General features: G+C 43.5%; 1 protein-coding gene across 7 annotated transcripts in view; it reads right to left on the minus strand.

The window, feature by feature from the left end:
- Window positions 1–18,746, minus strand: part of PAK6 (p21 (RAC1) activated kinase 6) — a 40,780-nt gene extending 22,034 nt beyond the window's left edge. Inside the window, exons 1-5 of one of the 7 annotated variants that reach the window (XM_076343642.1) lie at window positions 18,730–18,746; window positions 18,322–18,646; window positions 6,045–6,371; window positions 5,531–5,729; window positions 4,809–4,886 (exon numbers count right to left, since the gene is read on the minus strand). The gene's annotated coding sequence lies outside the window, so the exon portion shown is untranslated. Of the gene's footprint in view, window positions 1–4,808; window positions 4,887–5,530; window positions 5,730–6,044; window positions 6,372–6,506; window positions 6,625–18,321 lie in introns of those variants that run through there. The other 6 variants (XM_076343641.1, XM_076343640.1, XM_076343643.1 and 3 more) reach the window with 6 other exon arrangements.
- Window positions 18,747–18,994: the final 248 nt, after the last annotated feature.

The following is an 18,994-nucleotide window of genomic DNA, read 5'->3' on the forward strand; positions in this document are numbered from 1 at the left end:
AATCTGACTTGCCTCCACCCTATACACATACAATTACATACTCCATTAGTATATATGCACTGTACTTAACTATGTTCATACGCTCATTCACTCACACATACACTTGATGATAGCAAGACAGCAGAGAGCTACTTCAGTCTCACTTGTATAGTTTCCAGTTAAAAATAAGCTTTCCCTCCCCCTCCTTGCTGCAGCAACCAAACTCACTCATCAGTGCTTATTGTACGGCTATCACAGATCTGGACGCAGCTAGCTGCATTCCTCCCACCCCGGACAAGAGATAACACTTGGTCCCTGGGCTGAAGAAAGCAATTCCCATGATTTCTAAGCACTCCCTCAGCTGATATGCCAAACCACTCTGGCCAGCTACAAGAGGAGGTGGGGAGGAGGAGAACTCTTCCTACAGGACCTGAGGAACTGCAATATGCAGATTGAGTTTGGAGTAGGAAGATGAAGAAGATCCCAGAGAACCCACCAATTAAAAGGAAAAACATATTTCCATAATCTGCTATACAGGTCACTGTCATGTAATACATTTCAAATGCAGCGCAAGTTAAATAGGCCATTATCAATGCATGTTGTATGCATATATGTATGCATGTGGTCGTGCATATGTATGTGTGAATATGCACACATGGTATTTCACTGTATTCCATACCTTCTAAAATCCTAATGTTTACCCTCCTGAGGTTTCTGACATGATCGTTATTTATAACAAGCCATAAACGTTCATAGCATTTTGCAGACAAAGAAAAATGACAGGTTACTTCCCTGAGGAGCTTACCAATCTAAATGTGACTTCACACAGCAAGAAATGACAACAAAGGGTGAGCGAAAGGGGGAAAAGGAAAATGGTCTGAAATCTGAAATGGGATCGAAGCACATAGAGCCTTGTCACGATGGCACCTTCCACATTTGTCTGCAATTCTAGTTTTAGAAATACTGGTTTAGGTACTTTTTTTTTTTCTCCTAAAGGAAGAGTGGATATTTGCTTGCTGTGCTATCACTTCCCCTATTTCAAGTCCTTTCCTTCCACTCCTCTCTCTCCCTCACCAGCCCCCAATAGCAAAACTGTGTGTCGGAGTGAACTAGCAGCACAGCAAACTGATGTAATGCTCTAAATCCTGCCCAAACACACACATGAGTGCACAGATTAATATTACATTAGAAATAAGCTTAGGGAGAGACATATTTGTTATATTGGTGGGTTTATTTTTGACAAGTGAGAAAAAGAACACAACTGCTTGACATTTTTTGCCCTGGCTCCACTGAACAGGGTCTAAAGGCTATGGTACTGCTTCTTTCTCCCCTGCTCCATTTCCTTGTTCATAAATTAGGACTAAAACCTGAAACACAGCGAACACCTATTTGCTAAGCTTGTTTTGGATGCTGCTCAGTGACATACTTTTAGGTGTGTTTTAGCTATACTAGACCAAATTCAGTCTGGGACATATAAAAGCACTTGCAAAGAAAAGACCTCTTGAACTTTCTGAAACCAGTACAGGCATGTCCCAACTGCTAATGGGCTTTTTCCCTTGACAAATAATAAAGTTTTCCATTATTTGCAGTCCCCTAGAAATCCCAGCTAAAGTCCCTGTCCCATTGTGCCAGTCTCTGAAGTCAGGCCCCACCCTCCAGAGGTTTCATCTAAACAGACGAAAGGTAAGGAAAAGGAATTATTATCCTCATTTGCAGACGAGACAGAAAAAAAATGACTAGCTTGGTTTCTTCCCAGCTATGTCTAGATTAGCAAACCTAAAAGAGCTTCCAGGTGTGTCTCCTGGCTGCTTTTTAACTTCATATCAAGGCCAGATCCAGGCCCAACACACCCTGGCTTCCACGGAGAGAAAACATGGGTGCACAGGACTGGCAGGAGCCAAGACATGCTCTGACCACATGTTTGATCTTGACACCAGGACGTAGGTCTAGACACCATGACAGAAACCAGCTGCACAGACAGAAATCACACCCAAACCTCAACTGCAATCCAACGCCTTCATTATAAGATTAGCCTTTTCCCATCTGTATTTGGTTTGTAAGAGGGTTACAGCTAGCAAATACCAACAGCACCAAGAGAAGGCTGCAACTCATCGCATCTTCTTCACCCAAAGCCAGCAAGATGCATGCTGCAGATTGTAAGGCTAAGACATAAGCCACTATAACAACTACAATGCTTTTTCCCCACCTTTTAAAGACTTGATGTGGCTGTGTCCCGTTCTGGATATACAAAACCATACAGCACTGCATCGCTTTGACACCTGCCTTACACACGCACACTTCACTGTTCTATGTCCAAAGAGCAACTGCATTGTTAAAATGGGTTTACTGTCATTATTTTGCCACGAAGGATGCATCAGGGTTAAAAACAAGCGGCTGTATTTTGCTGTTAATCCAGAATACCAAAGAGCTTCAAGACAGGGTAGGATATGGGGCTTCACTCTCCACTGTCTTGTGTGACAGATCGATTCAAAACGAGCATAAAAATACTACAGGGATTAGAATAAGAACATTTAAGGTTCCGTCTCCAAAAATTCACATGAATAGCAACATCTTACATATCAGATAGGAGGTTATGTGGGGACAAGTGCAAGGGCCACATCTGGCATGCCGGCTCACATGACACACGAAAGAGCCAAGGCACTCGGCTGCATCTGGGGAACACGCTACTTCAAACACAGCGCTTCAAAACACTGGGTGCCACGTCCTGCGGCTCTGTCTGAGCACTGTAACCTCACTGTGCTCCTCCATGCCACGTCACGGATCGCAGATCCAGCTGCCTCTGGCACATTGGGTTACAAGAAGGAAGCTTTAGCGCTGCACTGCAAATGCGCATGATACAGACTTTGCTGTAGGGAAGCACCAGGCAGGCGCCAAGCAAGAGTTGCACACTCGGTGAGCATGGCCGATTGCTTGCAAGCAGACCTGTCCCAGCAGAGGCACTGTCGATCACACACGTCCTGGATCACACTCCTCACTCCAGCAGCATGGCAAAGGGCTGGCAGAGACACCACAGCGATTCCCCAGACCGCCCAAGTATAGAGATGCAAGAGAAACTTCCTTCCAAACAACACTAAACAATCTTAGTCCCTATTTATGTTCTCCCAAAGTGAGATACATATATATGTAATTGCTGTCAACAGCCTGCAAGGCAGTTCACTTGTGTTATCCCCATGGGATAACTGTTGGGAAAACTGCAGCCGAGGCAGTGTGCCCCAAAACATGGGGGAGACAGACTAGCTTAAACCCCACAACCTGGCTGACTCTGAGTGCCTCCCTACTCACTACTGCCAACACTGATACAGAAATTTAAATCATAACAGAGAAGTCTTCTCCTAGGGAGTATCAGTTATTCTGCTCTGTTTGGAAAGGAAAAAAACACATGCCACGAGTATGAATGTTCACACAGCACTCCATACATTAAAACCTGAGGTGCACTCGTAACACAAGTAAAGATAAATAACTGTTATTGTCTACAGCTACACTCTGTTCATCAATTAATTACAAAATAATCTAATCACTAACACTACGAGTTAAAATGGCTCAGCCCTAGGGTGAATGTAATTTCCTGAGATTTTTTTGAGGGAAATAGATTTGAACTTTTAGTCTATCGTCACCCTACATTCACATTGCCCTCTTATGCCAGACAAATGGAAGATCAGTCTCAAAACAACAATATCGCCACTAATGACCAAATCTCAGTGCATTAGTCCTCAAGCCACATGGTAATCCTCTTGCAACTTTAGAAACCATACTGAGAAATTCCTTAAAAACAAGACCTGTATCAGCCAAGTCCTGATTCTGTACTCCATCGCATTGAGTCTATACAATTACAACTTCGAAGCCAATAAGACTGGTGCAGGAGCAGGGTTAGTACAACAGACAAGAAAAACGGTCCCCTAGTCCCAAGCCTCCCTTGGCAAGATCTGAAAGTTTGCTGTACTCTCTCCAGCTGTCAGTGCTGTGCAGCACAACATACTGGTTAGCCTTCAGCTGCTCTTGCTAACTTCAGAGCTGATGTCCTTTACATATACAGAATTGATGTGCAGCTCTGAATGTGATGAAGCTGCAGCGTGGCACCTGTATTGGTACCCTCAAGAAAACATGATGTGCAATGCAGAACTCAGAACCTGGTTGAGTTTTTACTTGCAGTTGGAGTAGGCTAGTCCAAGCTGTTTTAAGCAATTTGCACAAAATATTTAATTCTTTTCTCTGCTGATGAATTTCCCTAAGCACAATAGAGAAGTAGGTTAAAAAGTGCTCTTTTTTTCTAATTGAAGGCTGGACAGCCAAACTTTTATAGTGCTTCTCCTTGTGAATGAAAACCATTTTGTGACCACGAAAGAGTTCTGTTTCTCACTTCTGCAAGCCTTGGCAGCAGGACCCAAGATATTCTTTCCAGGTACATGCATACTCACAGCCATCTAGACAGAAACAACCCCTGTACAGGGAACAGACTGTCCCATCTGGAAGCACAGTTACTAATCCAGCAAACTGTTTGCTGATAGCTCTTTCCACTATTTGATCAGCCTTGCTACTAGATACATAAACCATTGCTCACACTTAGCACATGGGATGTACGTACCAAGGCAGTGTAGAATATTAAAATCAATATACAGCTTCATCACACCATCAAGAATGAGACTTTTCAGTGGGACAGGGCTTGAGAGAGCGCCATGCAGCAGAGTTTCTTTCCCCAACAGCTGTGCAGGGGGCCCAGCCGACCCAGGTTTTACCCAAGCACAAAACTCAGAAAAGCAGAGGAAGACTCAGCAAATACCTCTTACTCTACGTACATCCCCCAGCCTCACCTGAGAACTCGCACTCACCAGCCACAAACTTCTGTTTTTTCAGTACTCTGTCCCCAAATACATTAAGGCATTAATGTCCTGGCAAAGAAGAAAGCAAATGCATCAGCAAACATTAATGGACAGAACTGTTTTCTGTAGCTGTAAATACCTGGCTGTGTATGTTGGTTACTACCTAGCAAAAATAATTAAGTACAAATGCCCAATAAAATTGTAGATTGTAATTTAAATCGGAGGAGATTAGCCAGCTTTCAGATAGCCAAAATACACTCACGCACCCATATACACACAGGAGTACTACAATGTAGTTTCAGTAGGTGTGCTGAAAGGATCTTGGCTAGCACAGCAGCCAGAAGGTCAGGAATACAGACACAAGGGGTTTTAACTGGTGAGTCAATTAGACCTCTTCATAAGATATGGTGAGGGTCCTTGCAGATACAAGAGACTTAAGAGGAGATATTGCTATGTCTTGCATAAAGGCAATGAGCATGCATGTTCCTGACATGCTGTCTGCTTTCTCAAGCATCATCCAGAGTAATTTTTAACCCCTTCTTCACCCCAGTGTTTTAAGAGCATCACCCTGCAAGATTCAACAATGCATTTTCCTCTCCACATTCCCCATCATCTTGAGTGTCAGAAGGCTAAATCGCTAGACCCCAGGCACCACAGAACCATACGCTGGCCCACCTAAAAGACACTGGAAAGCAAAAAATGGAAGATCTTACTGGCAGTCCTGCTGCAACAATGCCGGTAGAGGACAATTCCAAGTGAGAGGAGAAAGAAGGGTCTGGAGGGAAACTCTCCCGCTGTCATGCAGCAAAGCCGATTGGAGGACGGTGTTGCTGGGCTATAGGAGTAAAGATGAAGTAAACTCCTTCCCAAAGGAATCCAGCTCCTGGTTTTTCTTCCCTTCCAGAACCATCCCTTGAGAGGAAAAAATTGTATGACCCCCCCGAACCATTCCCCTCTCATTTTGCCCTAGGCTGGCACTGCCAACACACGTGTGATCATTACACTAATTCTTGGCAGTGGCAAGGCTTAGCTCCGAAGGGAAGGGGTTAAGCCATAGCAGCACAGCCACTGGGGAGTGAAGACGCTAGTTTAAACTGACAAACCTAGTCCTCTGTAAACAGAGGAAACAAATCGCACAAAACAGCAGCCATTAGGACAGCGCTGTTACTGCTTTAAAGCAAGCAAGCAAGGCAATGTTGATCCCCAAACCTGCAGGAGGGAGCTTACCCCTGACTCCTCATTGCTCCGTAACCAGAGGTGAGGTGGGAATGCTCTGCCACTGGAATCCGCTGACACGCCGATAAACTTGAGAGAGAAAGACGGCAGGAGAAAGTGGGAGAAGAAAAAGGGGTGGAGGCAAGTCTGACATGTTTGTACAGTGCCTGGTTCACCTAAGCTGCCGAGTTTGATTTCAGGGTGTGGTAGTAGATGGGACACAGAAGAACTCAGCACAGAGAAGCCTCAGATTAGTGTTCCAAGGAAAATGACACACACCGACAGCAGAGCCTCTTGGGACCATCTTGCCTTCTCCTCACCATCTCCTCCTTTTGGTCCCTAGAGGGGATGAGAGAGAAAAAGAGCTCAGAGCCACACCTGGGCACCGAGGTTTGCGGGATCTTAGGCAGGAACCCTGGGGAGATTATCTCCCATTCCCCTCCACCCTTTTTACCCCCCCACTTCACTGCTGACCTATTAAAGCTCCGACTTGCTTGTTAGCTCTTCCCTCTCGGCTCCACAGCCTCAGGGCCTAGAGCTGCTGCAGTTTCTAACGAATCCCAACATCTCCGCCTGTGTCGCCCGGCTGCAGATTTCAGGACCTGCCACCAATTCCTTGTCGTTCCCGGCAGGAAAGCTTTAATTGCTTGCTGTATGGCTGGCTATAGAAGAATTCACCGATTTATTTGCATTGCAGATGAGCAGCACATGACCTGGCGCTTTTACTTTTCCCCTGTCACTCGGCATGAGTCAGTGCTGCGAGGTCTGAAGTCTAGTATCAGCCTATAATCCTGTTGCACTGCCTGTGCCGTGCCTCAGGGTTTACCGACTCCTGGAAATAGACATTTCCACAAGCGACTTGTGTTCAGTAGGACACCAGCTCCACCACTGCTCAGCGGTGGCGGATGAGCATAGCTGGAAGGGGGCATCATTAGAGGACACTTCAGGGATTACAGCCCAGGACAGGTCAGAGTTCATGTCAGCAAGCCCATCAGCTGCTCTTTTTGCACTGCAAATGAAGAGGATTCTTGGCCTTTCCAAACCACTAACAATGCTGGCTTAACCCTAAAGTATTTTTAGGTCCAAAGAGCAAAGATAAAAGCCTTAAAAATCCACCCCCATATTTTTTTTAAGTTTTTTTAACCTTGGTTTTTGTCGAACCGCCCTTAAAATAAATAAATGAATGACATGCTACAAATAATCATTAGGCTGTCATAATTTCTGCTGGGAGTGGCTTGTCCAGCAGATGTGGGCCAGCCCAGTGACCTTTTAGCCATGTTTCCCCATTCCCATTTTCCTTCCTACTTATTCATCTCGCCTAACTAGGCTGCATTATCTTTGTACAACAACCAGAGTCGCAGATCTAGTTGGAATGCAGAAGATCTACAGTAATGTTATGGAGAAGGAACAGAACTGGGGTTCATATAGAGAACGTAAAGGAAACCCTGGCATTGTAGCTGATGATCTGAGGTTCATAATCCTCATTTCCAGACTTGCTAGCTAAATTGTGGAAGGCTGCTTCCTGAAAGTGCAGTCACTGCTTCTACATTACACTGCAGGTCCCTGCCTGCCAAAGCCTGCCAAAGAGACTGAGGTTTCCTGCCTGTTACCTCACAGCAGCGTCCCTAGGGTATAGGAAATAAAGTTAGCCAGGTTCCTTTCTGTCTGGGGATTAGCTTGTCTCCTCCTACAGGGCAGCCCCATACACAGATGTAATCAAAAAAAGGAAAGTTCATGTTAATAGTAGTAAATAACAAAGTACAATCAAGAAGGGGGACAGCATTCTTTCTCCAAAAGACTGGAACTTGCAAGGCAGAAGCGGTGCTGTGGAGGATCAGAGATGAGGAAACAGAGCATAATCCTTCTAGGTGTGGAGGAAACGCGACAGTGAGTGCCAACTGTCATTGTCATCTGTTGCATCCATGCTTTGCTGATGTGCCAATCAGTGAGGAGTCGTGGACACAATAGCTTTGGGAGTGTCACAGAGAAATGTCATTTATATACTACAAGGAGTCACCCAGGCTTGGAACTGGCTTCAGATTTGCATAAGTATTATACTTCATGGGCTTACATGCTAAGACAGTCTTCTAGAACAAGACACAAGTTCTTTATAAATGGAAAAGCCTGATTTTACTTGTCAAGACACAAGCTTAGATGAAACCAAGGCAGCTTTGAGTTGGTCTGAACCTCTGCTACTTACCATCTTAATGAAAAATTAGGACACTTTCCAGTCTCTATTCACAAGTTGGGTCCTAGCAGTCCTACACACTTTGAAGAAAAATTTCCCAGTAGAAGTGATGCATCTCCAATTTTCCCCTTTAGCAATTGTCCCTTTATTAAACATTTCACTGCTCCTTCCCTGCCCACTGCTCCCTTCTTACCTAGAGAATTGCACAAGATAATATAAATAATTATACTCACATTTATATAAACACACGCATACACACCCCACTCCTCCTACGGTTGCTATACTCTATGTTGCTCATTCAGGCCCTGTCTGTCTTAGCTATGGCAGCCATAACTGGCAAGCAATAAGTGCTGCAGGGTACATTGACTAAATGCTTGCATTGCAGACTGCCCGATTTATCTACACAGCAAAGGCCATTCTGTACTCCATGTCCCCTCCCCAGATACAAAGCATAGCAAATTTCAGATCAAAACTGCTGATCTCGCCTCTTTTCTCACCCTGCCCATCCACGTCACTGCATCAGGAAAGCACCAGTAGCTCACGTCCTGCACTGTTGCCGCAGTAGATTCCACTTAAGCCCATTTCATCTCTACTGGAGCAGAATTTTGTGAGAGAAGAAAAACTTTTCAATGTTTTACTATGCCAACAGGCAAGACTGGGCACCTCCAATCTTAAAAAAAAAAAAAAAAGTTAGAGACACCAAGGCCAACTCTACCATATACGACGACTTTCTTCTGCCTCAACCAGGAGAAACATACTTGGCCACCTGTTTGGAGCTTGTGGGAACTGAGCAAGCTGTTCAGAAAAATTTATCCTGCTTCAACAAAGCTTCTAGGAGAAGCCTAATACCAAGGCACAGTAAATCTGATGCATTCAGGAAATCTGAGTAAGAACTAAGGCAATTCCACCGATGGAGCTAGGCTGTGGTTCAGAGCTAGACCTTCTATCAGGGCTCCTCTGAGCTCTGGGATTTGCTAGAAGGCATAAATGCATTTCCATCAAAGAAGTGTGGTCCCTCTTCTCTTTCATGGCTCTTGAAATCCAGAGTAAGCTGGCCAGGGAAGTGAAAAAGTATGCCAACAATGGGGACAAAGGGGTCACTAGGAAAAAGGGTGTGTTGCAAATTCACAAAGCATCTGCATCAACTGGTGGGAGGAAGCACAAGATAGGAATCAAGTCTGCAAGTCTCATAATCAACACATGACATTAGCCAGGACTGGAGATAAGGAGGGAGCAATCCAGAGGCAGTTTCACTTTAAATAAGTGCTTATAGTTTAGCTACCTTTCCCCAAGGCTATTGCATTCAGAGGTGGGCAGAAAATTTCAAGAGAGCACTATTTGGATTGCGTGCTCTAATGTTAGGCTGTCCTCCTGCTTACTATGCATTGCTGACATTATAAAGGTAGTGTCCTGGAAATCCCAGCAGGACAAAGCCTTATCTGCACTCCCACTGCATGTGCTCGTTCAGTGTGCTTTTAAGTGTCTCCAAGGTTTACAATCTAATCCAGTTTCCATTTTTTTGGCCCAATTCAAAAGAAAAAAACAAATGCACCAGAGCTGAAGAACTGGAAGTTGGTTTAGCAAATTCATCACCTCTGCTAGAGCACTGCAGGCTGTTAGAGATCAGGACACATCCCCATGCTCAAATCTGGCAGGGCAGTGTGGAATCCCTCTTCACCATATGCACACCGCCAAATACAATGCACGCAGGGTCACAAGAAAATTGGTGCTGCTTCAGGCTCTCATTGGCACTAGGGTAGAATCGCAGCCAGGCTTTCCTGGGCTGGGCAACTCCAATGGTGGAGAAAAGCATAGCCAGCAAGGAAGTAGCACGGGGACCTGCAAATTCTGCCAGACTGAGAACACTAGGCTGGAGCAGCAAGAGCTGAGAACATAGGCAAGAAAGGAGATTAAGCTTAAAGACAGTAAGAAAACAGCAGACACTCTTTAAAAATTTTAACTCCTACTCTGATGAGAAGTTGAAACTAAAGCTCAAGAGGATCACCTGAATACAGCACACGCTATTTTGCTACTGGTTAAATTCCTGTGGCTTGGTAGACATTCCCTGCAGATAATATCAATACAGCTTGGATCACAGCTATCTCACACTTCTTCCAGATCTTTTACTTGCAAAAATTCACAGACATATTAGGTTATAAAAGAAGTAACGTCATGCTCCACCAGACAAGTCTGTGCCACCCTCTGCAAAAGGTGTATCTGCTGCTTCCCACAAAAGTCAGGACAATCAGTCCTGCAACAGCAACATCGCAGCAGAAAGTCAGCGTAGCCTACCTTTTCCACAGATGCACCAGGTCACCTTGGGAAAGTCATTCTGCACACTGGTAAAATGACTGTGACAATGCTTAACTCCCACAGAACAGAGGCGGCTTAATCTGTTGTTTTTCAAGCATGCTGCGATCCTTAAAGATGTTATAGAAATGCAGATTGAAATCCCTGGCTGACATAAGAGGAATACAGACTACAGCTTCTGTTCAGAATAACTAGGTCAGTCAGCTATTGCAAAAGTATTAACCAGAATTCAGAGAATTCCAAGTGGCTAAAATAATGGTAGCAAAAGTCTAACACCATTTGCTGTTATTAGTCCCCCTCTACCTCTGCGTACGTTCAAACCCAACTCTCAAGAGCCTAGAATAATTTGAGGGCTGGAGCCTATGCTTGTCAAAATCCAGCCATGTGGCTCTGGGCAGCACAGGAGGCTCCCATCCCACTTGCTGTCTTGTGGAGGCAGGGAACAACTGCCCTCACAGACAACACAGCGTTAAGCAGCTGAACGCATGCAGCCCATCTCAGAGAGCTGCACTGTTAATCCTGTGCCAGGGAAAGGGTGCCACAGTCACCCTCCCGGCAGCAGCCGCCCTACAGCGAGTGCAGAAGGGTGCTTTGTACTACGGTGGTGTATGGGTAGCTTATTTTGGGGGAAGGCTGGTAGAGATGAAGAGCAGCTGTTTGAATGGAATACAAGGAGGACAAGACGGGAAGCGTTGACCATTGCAATGGGGATGAGTATCCAAAATTTATCTCAGCCCCCTCCAGTTGCTGGACTGAGCAATTGCTTTTCTTTCACTGTTGAGCACTGCTGCATGCCACTCATTCATACTTTTGTAGTGCAGCTCATTTCCCCTGGTTGTGCTGGTCCAACTGTACAGCTGCCTGCAGACCATACCATGCAGATAACCAATACAACTACTTGCATCAAAAAGCTTTTGGTTTTACCAGAAATAGGAGGTAGGTGAAGGGTTAAACCTGTTTGGTTTTTTTTTTTATTATTAATATTTAATTTATTTTTAAACTCACATTGTTCCAGCAGCCTGGCATACAGCTCAGCCATGCAAACAGTCATGCCACCACAACTCAGAAGCCAGCAACCTTCAGTGCAGGAACTGGGCCTTCTTGTTTTGCCACTGAAACCAGCATGTCATAATACTGTACCCTCAGTTTCCCTATCTCCATCAGCTGTGAATGCACTGGAGTCCACAGGATGGGTTGCAAAGGAGTGACTGCTACAACAGAGGAAAGAGAAAAAGTTGTTAATTGCCACCTCCCCTAAGAGTGATTTTTGGTCTTTCCTGCTAGTAGTTAGAGAAGCCTTTTACTTTCTTTTGACCTCAGCTCTCTCCTCCAGTCTTCATTCAGGCTGCAATTTATAATAGCCTAAATACTAGCATAAGACAAAGTAAGACACTGGTTGCTCTGGGGCACGCTGTTTCAGCAGAACACAGGCTGGTGGCCACACGATAAAGCTTCCAACCACCATTCTCTGTTTAAAAAAAAATCAAAACTACCCAAAACATTTGTGCAACTATTAATGCTGTCAGATTCCACAATAAGAAACTAAAATGTGCACGCAGCCAGGCAATGCATGTTACAAAGGACTGAAACATGCCAGCTGTTTCTGGTATTATAAGAACATTTTTATACCAAAACCCTACCACATGATTAATGGAGTCCAAATTGAACACACTCATACAGTCTAGCCGACCACGTGGACCTGCTGGCATTTGGCTGCAGTCATAACAAATGTCCTTCCTTTGGAACAAGCCTAGGTCCTGCTGGCTGCTGTAAGGAGTGAAACCACAGTGGAACAATGGAACCAGAATCCTCTTCAAGATAACACCAGAAACTAATCCACTGATAGATACAGAGATATATATATAAAAAATTAAAGGAAATACCCAGATTCTGAAGAAGAAGAAGAAGTAAAGAAAGGAGCAACATCAGAAATAGGCATTTAAGCTGTAAATAAAATGGTATGTCTCCTATTCTGCAGATTCTGAAGATGGCATCATAAAAATAAGTGAAAAAATCCTGTTAACCTTCTACTTAATCATCATTCATCAAACTACTAATTCAAAAACACATTTCTTGTTCATGTGCTCTCTGGAGTGCCAAATAAATTCTATAAATAAAGGAATTCAGATAAATGTGTTCAAATAAAAAAAAGTATTAACTTAGTTCATTTCCACATGTGACCTTTAAAAACAAATGCATGTTAAGACTCATAACGAGCGTTTTCTTCTTTTGTTCTGCAGAACTTTGATGAAAACTGAAAGCCTGGCTAACAGTTGTGCCCAAGCGCTTAAGCAAAGATTCCCTACAGAAATACTTGGGTAGTTACCTGGAAAATTCTTTCATTTCCTTCATTCAACAAATAGCAATCTCAGTCCAAGAACAGCCACAACCCATTATGAAGGTGATCACAGACCACAAATTAGAAGTAGCCAGATAATTCAGGTGACCCTGAGTTCTAAGAGACTGTTTTAAAGACATGCCTTTAAATGACACAGAAATAAATGGCAATGTTCTTTAAATAAGTTATTGGCTCAGCTTTACGTCACTCAGGCTGCTATTTTGCAGAAGCTTAGGGAGAACATATTTAGAACTTGGAAGAGAACACAAAAGCCCGAAGAGCTCTGCAAATTCCTGATTTTGGGAGCAAGCAGCAGAATTAGTATTTTCTTCTCTGTTAACACCAAACAGTGCATATTTTATAATAAAGTGTCAGAAATCAGGAAGTTTCCTCAGTAGCAATCACAAACAGGAGCATTTTGTCTACTAACATCATGTATGGTTGATGAGGTGGTACAAGATCTAAACTACTTGTGACATTACTTTATACATTTAGGTTTCTAATGAAATAAACACAGCATGCATTTTTCATTTTATGGCCCAAATATTCCATAACAGCATCTAGGTTTGCAATCTAATTTTCCACACTTCTCACTACACATTCAGGAGCTCTGATTTCTGCAAATTAATTATGTGTGTACCCAAACTGGACAGCTTGCTGTAGCATGAACAGCTCAGAGATGACTTGCCCAGAGAGACTTCTTTCCAGAGTCAGCTCTAACATCTGTTCTTCAGACCCAATCCAAAGTCCCTTGAAACCAGAGTTTTTTCACTGACTTCCACAAGTGCTAGAAAGATTCTTATTCTAAGCTGGATGTTACAGGGAATAAGTTAATTTCTAACGTTATTGTATGCATTTATGTATTTTCTTGGACAAAGCCCAAAGTACTCGTTATAAAGTGCAACACCCTGCTTAATTCTTCCAGAAGCCAATCATAAGGCTACTATGAATTTTAATGAGCACTGAATCAAGCCCCAGATGGTTTTTAAAACCAAATTATCCTCATCTTGGTTATTTTAAGCTTTGTGTAGTGCCTTCTGGCCACTACACATATTAACCCCACTGTTCTGGTCCAGATTAAGGAAAGACTTTCATACCTGTTCTCCCTATCGAAACACAGCTCTTCAGCTCCACTGTAAAAGACCCTCAGCTCCTGCTATGCCTTGAAAAGCCACAGCTTTGAAAGAAGACTCAAAGGTTGACACAGGTGAGAAAAAAACATACCCGCAACACAGCAGGGAGGGCAGTGGCCTGATCCATACTCTTTCAGTAACACAGCCAAGGCTCTGCAGCCTATTTAGTACTGTCTTCTGGACACAGTAGCATGAATACTGATCTCTTCAAAGTTTGTTTGTAAGTGAGCTCTATGAAAATTTTCATCTCAATGAAAAAGGCAACAGGGTATAAGAAAAACAAAATATAGTCGTTTACAAGGCATTGTGCATTGCAGAGGGGAAAGTCGGAAAACTGGAGGGCCATCAGTAAGATAACACTGACACTACAGACAGCCCAATTTAACCAGATTCTCAGGGGAAAAACAACTGAGCTCAGAGCCATCAAGTTGACATTATCAGTTCATAGAGACACTTGTCTCTGCTGAAACTGCTAAGTATGTTTGCTTTCTAGTTTGAAACGGTATGTTTCATTTTAAGAACTAAACCATCTTTTTTATACAATAGTGTTTCAAGTATCTCCACATCATATCGGCAGGATACCTGTCCCTGGCCAATGGATGCTGACTGCAGTGCCTCAGCTGGTCTCCACTAGAAATGGCGCTGCTTAGAGCTGTAGTTTGCCTACAGTATAATTCTTTAGAGCAGACTACGAATTACCTTCTGTATCTACCACAAACCACTATTACCTTACTCTTTCCTTTGACTAAACTTGGGGGGTTTGGGCTGTGCTTGTTTCCTGCAAAGCACTGCTGTTGCAAATGGTAACCTGAGTGTCTCGGAGATTGCCAAGGGGAAGGGGGAAGGCCTTGTGAACCTGCAGGAGAAAAAATACATCACTCAACTGTTGCCAAAGTGCTCTTTGGTTGAAGTCATCACTACTCCTTGCTAGACTTTGAACAAGTCCAGAGGAACATGAGTTCTTAATAGACTTTTTTTTTTTTTAGGAAATTTTGAGACCAATAACTGACTACAGCAATGCATGCCAGTCTTTGTAAGCAAGACAGCTTTCAGACAGCCAGAACATGAGCTGTTTCAGGGTGGTGGTTTGGTTTTGGGGTTTGGTGTTTTGTTTTGGTGTTGTTTTTTTTTTTTGGGGGGGCAGGGATGGTTGGGTTCTTTTTCCAGGTTGGGGCAGGGGGGAGGAAAGGAGGAAGAAAATAAAAAGAAGCAGCTTCTACTAACTGCTTTTCTGGTCCCCAAGTATCCAGGATCTTCTCTCACTTTCCTGCCTTGGGCAACAGCAGTTCTCATTCCAGTGTCCTAATACCTCTGTTCTTTGTTAAATCCCCTTTACGCTCACTTGTGTGGTTTTTTCTTTTTGTATTCTGGGATTTTATTATTTTTTTTTTTCCTAAACCTTGTCTGGTAAACAGATGGACATTATAGAAATGAAAAGGGCGAAATGGAAAGAGTAACAACAACTAAAGTGCAGCGTTATGCAAGCCAGCTATGGAAAAGAAATTATGTTATGTCACTGTATATTACTCAGTTGAGAATGGTTAATGAGTTTACGCTATTTAACCACCTTACCAGAATAGACATCACAGCTTGAGGAACGCAGACAGTGCTCTGAAATTATTTCACGATTAGAAATGAGGGGTGGGAGGGAAATAAGGAAGCAAAAGATGGTTTAATGTCCTTTCTTGCCTCCAGATGCATGACACATGGCTCAGTTGTCCTAAGTCTGGGCCTAAAATATTTACTTTAATTCACTGAAAACACACTGGCTGAGCTGAGCAGCAGGAGTGCAAGCGACATGCTTAACTTGCCATCATTTGCAAAACAGAGAAGGAACTCAATCTCCCACCTCTCTGCTGGGATTGCCAAGTAAAGCATCAACGGCGGGTTCAGTAACTCAGACAACTCTGCCTTCTGAAATGGCCCGAGAACCCTGAGGAGCGTGTGCTTTAACAGGTTTCAGTCCCTTTTGACTTGAACCACATTTGAACTTCTTAGCAGTGAAAAATCATTCTATCCTGTTACTATTCCTCTGAGCAATTGCACACACGCCCTTTTTATTATTACATTAGTGTAATTTTGTCTCCAATGTTCCCCCGAGAGGAATTACTCATGTCCTGCTATTATTTATTTTACTACTAAGAGCCTGATTTTTAGCAGTAGTTTTAATTAAATACCAATCCTCCTCCTCAATTAGTATCACCTTTATCTAGCTTGCTGTGCTTTGTGTTCTCCAGCAGTATCATTTGCTTCCTCCTATTTATCCCTCCCTCCACAGTTCTCTCAGGAACTACAAAAAGCCCCCTCTCCCACCAAATCCTATCAGCAAAAAGAATTACAAGATTTTACTGAAGTAAAGAACCATCCCGTGGAAGATAATATGGTGCTTAACACCGGTTATGCAGAATTCCAGTTTAAATTAATGTCAAGTGACACTGCCAAAAACAGCAGCATCTTCCATACTCCTCAAAGCCATATTGTTTGCTGCTCTATCCCGTGCACCAGCCACAAGCACGTTGCTACTACTGTCCCTCTTCGGTTTCCTTGCTCCTCCTTGCTTGCACGCCCATTGCTCCCCTACCTTCTGATGTTGTGTCTATCCTCTCCAAATATACTATTGAAAGTTGCCAAGGCAGCTTTTCTTTGGGAGCTTGAAGTTCAGTATGTCCACACACTGGGTAAACACCTCTGCAAATTCTTTGCTGTCCCTGGATAATGAATCAGATCGCAATGTATTCTAGACTTTAGTACACAGGATTCTTGGAAGCTGCCCTAGATTAATGTTTTAAGAGTCATTCATTCATGCTCCCCAAGTATCAGAGGCAGAACTGATGACTCCTGACTGTGAAGCTGGCAGGAATTTCCTCATCTCGACTATTTCTACAAAGTGGAATCAAACTGCAGCAATAGCATCCAACTGCATTAACTGCTCCAGCGCCTGGCAAAGCCAGCTGCGGAGACAGCATAAATTACGCAATGACTGCTGGCACCAAACACCCTCCTGGCCATCGTTCCCTGCCTGAATATCGGGCACAAGTACCCTTCCCCAGGCAATCTCACCTAACCACTCTGCAACCTTCACAGAGCACAGCTTCCCCTCTAGGCATCACTCTGTTCCTCACCTTCCATAGGGAAGGGAAAAGGAGGCAACAAGTCAGAGATCATTTTGATTTCACTTCTCACAGACTTGACAAGGCTTTTCCACCTTCTCAGCTCCAGGTGCAAAAGTTTACAAACTACACTTGCTTCCCTAAACATAAGATGTTTTTGCTTTTATGAACACATTCCTTTTCCAAGAGCAAAATGGAGCTGCATACAAGCGTTAGATCAATTAGCGTGCAAAGAGAAAGTGTAGACTCATGCCTACACTCTCCCCTGCACTTCCAGGCTCAGCAAGTGCATTCCTTAATGGCTCCAGCACCTTTATAAGATTTGTGCTCTGCTGTACTTCAGTCAAGGACTATAATTTACACACCGCAACCTAAGCATACAATTCTCAGTCTGGAGGGTTCTCAACTAGGAGGAGTTTCAGGTTTTGGTTCATACTGGGGAGGAGGGGCTACTGATGATACAAGATTTTTTAGATGTTACTCGCCAGTTTTTTCCAGAGCCATCTCTGTACATTCAAGGTATTTTTTTTCTACTTTAAATAAGGCTTTTCAAACAACTTGCCTGCAGCTGGGACAAGGAGCTCTCTACTACTTTCTGGCCTCTCCACAAATAGTTTTCAACAGTGATAAACTGGTTGTTCAGGTGCAATTCAAATAGATGCTTTAAAAAAAAAATCCTATCTCCTTGCTCTTGTTTCAATAGCATTTCTTCAAACCAAGCCCATTAAAAACCTTCGAGCTCAAGTTCCCAAGGCAGGAACCATCTTCATATTGCCTCCTACAGAACAACAAATACTCCACCAATGTTTAAAAGCACTAAACAAAATTAATAAACCATAAGCTCATGTCTATTTACTAAATTTTACTTTCATTCACCAACTGTTCCTACAACGCCCATCATTCAGCTATTTAAGTACATGATTTAGAAGCACAGTCAATGGCATTTATTCACCACTAGAATACAGGCAGGCAAAAGGCAGTGTTAAAAGCCTTCCCCCCCACCTCTTTTTTTATGGCTTCAGACCTCAGAAAAGTGGTTCTTATTGGCTGATTTAAATTTCCAGCCTAAAAAGGGAGTGCCAGAGACATCAGAGATTTATCTCAGTTCTACAGCTTGGAAAGGTAAAAAATTTTTAGAGGGCATCTCAATTTTAGTGTTCAGAATGCTGGACCCTGTTGCCCCATCTACCTCCCACAACAGGAGTCTTACCTTGAAAAAAAGATCTCTGAGAAATACTTCTGAAGTGAATTCAGTCCCTTCTTCCTTCTGACTGCAGGTTGCTGCTTGTTTTAAACACGGGAAACATCCCTTGCTTCAGGCAAAAATTCTCAGCAATTTCATCTTAAAGCTTCTTCAGAAAGATCCTGGTTCAGTCTCATCCACATGCAAACGCACCAAGCTCACAGCTGCTTACTCACCAGCACTACCCCAATGCCAGCTGCTGTGGAGGAGTATATCAGTGCCACACGCCCCCTCTTTCTGGCAGTCAGCAGAGGTGTTAGGAGAATTCACCGAAGGTAAAATATCCTCACAACTGGAGGACAGAGAAGACCACAATGATAAATTCCATTAAAACCTTGCAGTTCAAACTGATGAGATCTCATTGTAGACACATACCACTATCAAGATTCTGTAATGCAGTGAATCAATGTTTTCTGGGACTTTTTTTATTGTGGGCTGATGCTGTGATCTCAGCAAAGAGGATGGGACTGTGTGTTGAGTGGCATTTTGCACAAAGGCAAAAGCAAGATACTAATCAAGATTCTAGCGTATGAAGACTATACATGCATTTCCCCTCAACTAAGCCTTGAAATTACAGGATGGCTGACTTACACTTCACTCCGGGGTGGGGAGGGAGTTAACAACATAACAAAGCCTCACA

Source organism: Aptenodytes patagonicus, chromosome 7, assembly GCF_965638725.1.
Source record: "Aptenodytes patagonicus chromosome 7, bAptPat1.pri.cur, whole genome shotgun sequence".
NCBI lineage: Eukaryota > Metazoa > Chordata > Aves > Sphenisciformes > Spheniscidae > Aptenodytes > Aptenodytes patagonicus.